Source organism: Chrysochloris asiatica, unplaced genomic scaffold (assembly GCF_000296735.1).
Source record: "Chrysochloris asiatica unplaced genomic scaffold, ChrAsi1.0 scaffold00116, whole genome shotgun sequence".
Classification (NCBI taxonomy): Eukaryota; Metazoa; Chordata; class Mammalia; order Afrosoricida; family Chrysochloridae; genus Chrysochloris; species Chrysochloris asiatica.
In genome coordinates, this window is record NW_006408634.1 from 3226391 (window position 1) to 3230948 (window position 4558).

The following is a 4558-nucleotide window of genomic DNA, read 5'->3' on the forward strand; positions in this document are numbered from 1 at the left end:
GTCGGAACCGACTCGACGGCACTTAACAACAACAACAGATGTATATAAACTGACTGAAAGACTATGGTTTAGGTTAGTGGTCACAGGAGAAAGATGAGGCTTTCTGCTTCTGCAAAGATTTATAGCCTTGAAAACCTATATGGGGTTGCTATGAGTTGGAGTCATGTCCACACACTTGTTGTGGTTGTTAAGTGCCGTTGAGTTGGTTCTAACCCATAGCGACCCTGTATAGGATTTCCAAGGAGCAGCTGGTGAGCTTGAACCACCAACCTTGCAGTTCAAAAGGCTTTGCAGTCTGGCGCATTAACCCACAGCGCCATACCGGGACTCCACAGCACTTAGCAGCAGGTTAGTAATGTAGAGCAAACCATTTGCAATAGTCCCAGAGACCTGCTGACCTAGGATTTAGGACTGCCGTCTGACCATTGTTCTCCCTCTTGCTTAAACAAATCCAGATCATTGGAACTCAGGCTTAAAAAAGTTCCGTAACTGTCATCATAAAGTAGGACTGAGTATGTGTTGCATAGCAACCAAATCTGTTGCTCTTGTTATTCAGGAGTCCTGGTGTGGCGCAGTAGGATAAGCCCTGAACTGCTAACCGTAAGGTCCGCAAGGTCAGTGGTTCAAACCCACTAGCCTTGGAAAATCTGTACAGGGTTGCTATGAGTTGGAACTGACTCGATGACACTTAACAAGAATGAAAAAAGAAAACAAACAAATGAGGAAACAGACCATTGTGCCTGGTGGCCCACAGCACTGATGTGAATGTGTGCAGCTTTCCAGAGTCCTGCCATAGCCCTTCCTCCTGAACGTTTCAGGAGCCTGGTGTCGGGGACTGGATTACTTTGGGCATGTTCTCAGGAGGGACCAGTCCCTGGAGAAGACCATCATGTTTGGTAAAGTAGAGGGTCAGCCCAAAAGAGAAAGATTCCCCAATGATATGGATTGGCACAGTAGCAGCCACAGTGGTCTCAAATGTAACAAGGATTGTGAGGCTGGCCCAGGACCGGGCAGTGTTTCATTCAGTTGTGCATTCTTAGTTGGAACTAATTTGATGGCACCTAACGACAACAGAGAGCAACAGACATTTGAAGCAGTGTGGTGAGCGGCCATCTTTAAACAGGGCCAGCTGTCATCTCTGATTGGGGAGGGGTTGTTTGTTTCCTACAAGGTCAAATTACCATGGGCAACAGATTTGGTTGCTAAGCAACAAGTACTGGCCTTACTTAAGCCGGTAATTACAGAACCATTTCAAATGGGTTCAAAGTTCTTTTGGAACCACATGCCATTAGACGGTACCACCAGTTGCCTTTGAGTAGTTGCCCTCAAATGGGCAGCTTGCTCCCCTCCCCAGTGGATGTTCCGTAATGTCTGGTGACATTTTGATTTTCACCACGAGGGAGTGGGTAGTGTTGCTGCTCCCTACTGGTGTGTAGAAGCCAGGGATGCTGCAATGCCCAGAACAGCTCCCACATCAGGCTCAGGGAAACACCCCCAGGTGACACAAACAGTTAAGTGCTCAAGGACTAGCGGAAAGGCGAAAGGTTGGCAGTTTGAATCCACCCAGAGGCAACTCCGAAGGAAGTCCTGGCGATCTGCCTCTGAGAGGTCGCAGCGTTGAGAACCCTATGGTTGAGAACCTCAACGCTAAGCTGCACATGTGGGGTGGTTGCTGTGAACTGGAATCCATTTGGTGACAGCTCCAAGTGGGGACCACAAACCCTTCCCATTAGCACCCCTAAGCGAGTGTTAACATCCAGAATCTCCACTCACCCGAGACCGGCTGAGTCTGAACCTGCATTTTGACAGAAGCCCAGGTGATTTGTGAGCACGGTAACATTCGAGAACTGATCCTCTAAACCAAGCCCCAATCTATTGCTGTGGATGGGTGCTCATGTTTTATCTGTTTAGAACATTTTATTGTGATCTGGATAAAAATTTACAGAGCACATTCATTTTCCATTCTACAACTTAGATTTTGCTCCATGGCATTGGTCCCTCTTCCTCCCTGGGTTCCCCGTTTCTACATGTCCTTCTCTCCTGCCCCTTCCTGCCTTCATTGTTTGGGGACAAACACTGCTCTTTTGGTCTATTATGGTCGATTGTTCTGAAGACTGTGTTTCTCTGGGCTGTTACTGTTCACCTCCTAGGCCTGTCTGTTGGTTGTCTGGAAGGTGGTTTAGTTTCAGGTTTGAAGGGCGTCTAAGGAGCTCAGTCTTGGGGGTTCCACCAGTCTATATCACACCAGTAAGCCTGGTGTTTATATTTTGTTTTGTTTTTAAGGTTTTATTGTGAATTGAGTGATAGTTTGCATGGGAGAACATCGATTTTACGCTCATCCTCACGTATTCCATTTCATTGCAATGATTACAACCCCCTCCATGCATCATCATTCAACAGTATTTGCTTCCATTCCCTCTGGGTTTGTTTGTTTGTTTGTTTTTATGTGCACAAAAACACTCAGAAGTATATAATCATTTAAACAACCAAAGAGCACATTCTGCAAGCCTGCCTCCTGGCCACCAGCACTCATCCCCTCTCTTTCCATGAGTCTAGAGTCCTCAGCTGCTCCCTCTCTCCATGTCACCATCTCTGCCTTCATCTCTGGTGTCGCTGCTTCTCTGGATAGGGTCCCGCATTCCACTCATGCTCTTCTCCCTTGATGGTCCTAGCGTCCTCTGATCCTGGAATGTAAGATAGCCTGGTGTTTTGGTGTGTGTGTGTTGTTGTTGTTGTTGTTTTTAACAATTTTGAGTTTGGTACCACATTTTTCTCCCACCGGATCCAGCACCTACTGTTCTGATTCCTTTCAGAGCAGTCAGCAGTGGTAGCTGGGTGCCACCTAGTCCTTCTGGTCTAAGGGTCATGGAGGCTGGTTTGTATGGTCCATTCCTATTCTGTTGGACTAATTGTTTCCTTGTGCCCTTGATTTTCTTCACTCTCCTTTGCTTTGGACGAGAAACCAACAGTTGTGCTTTACCTGGCTGCTCACAAGCTTTTAAGACCCCAATTGATACCAAAGTAGGATTGCAGAACATTGTCTTTGTGACTGTGATGCCAGTTAACCTAGATGTCCCCAAGACTATGGTTCTGAACCTGCAAGCCCAGTGACTCAGTCCCTCAAAGTCTTTGGCTATGGCTAAGAAGTTTTCATACTTTTGCCTCCTGTGTGCACTACTGTATACACAGATACATTTGCGGCACTTAAGAATGCGTGTGTAGAAATCTCCACTACCATACTCCTGGTGTACTCCCAGAAACCACCCCACACCTGTGCGTCCACTCAGAAATCACTGCTTGTTGTCACATGACTGTGTACATAGCAGTACTAAGCAGTGGTGTCTTTTACTCTTGTGACTTCCTGTGCCTTGGTCATTTTGGCCTACCTCACCCCTCATTGTGGGCTCCTGGTGTGGCGCTGTAGGATCAGCACTAGACTGTGAACTACAAGATTGATAGTTCAAACGCACCAGCTGGCCGTCAGAAACCCTATACAGGGTAACTATGAGTCTGAACTGACTCAACAGCACTTAACAACAACAATGACACCCTTTATTGTGGAGTCCTGGTGTGGTCCTGTAGGATAATACAGTGGACTTAAAGGGCAGTTTGAACCATAAAGTCGGCAGTTTAAACCTACCAGTCGCTCCTTGCAAACCCTATACAGGGTTGCAATGAGTTGAAACTGACTCAAGGGCACTTAACAACAACAACAAACACAATATGTATGTGTGTGTATGTGTACATGTAGAGTTCTGGTGTGATACTGTAGGAGGAAATATTGTACTGCTGACCACAGGGCTGTCAGTTCAAACCCGTTAGTCGTTCCTCAGAAACCCTCAGTTGTTATGAGTCAGAACCAACTCAACGGCCTTTAATAACAACTCATATTGCAGCACAGGAGGCATTCACTCATTTATGCCAAGAGATTTGGAGGACAGATACCTAGCCTGCCAATTGGAAGAAAATCCATACTTGTGCCCATTCCAAAGAGAGGTGACCCAACGGAATGCAGAAATCATTGGACAATATCATTACTATCACATGCAAGTAAAGTTTTGCTAAAGATAATTCAAAAACTACTTCAGCGGTGCACTGACAAGGAACTGCCAGATTCAAGCCAGATTCAGAGGAGGACATGGAATGAGAAATATGGTTGTTGATCTCAGATAGCTCTTGGCTGAAAGCAGAGAATACCAGAAAGATGTTCACCTGTGCTTTATTGACTGTGTAAAGGCTTTCAAGTGTGTGGATCATGACAAGCTACACATGACATTGTGGAGAATGAGTATTCCAGAACACTTAATTGTGCTCATAAGGAATCTGCACATACATCAAGAGACAGTCATTACGGGTCTGGTGAAAAAAGATGGGGATAAGATTCTTATGATTCAATAGTGAGTAATTGTTATCATGACTAATAGTGACTGTCACAACTGTAAAGGTAGAAGTTTTGTAACAAAAATGGGGGAGTAGTTAATCTTACAGTCCAGAAACAGAGGACCCTAGGACCATCAAGGGCGAAAAGCACGAGCAGAATGCGGGACCCTATCCAGAG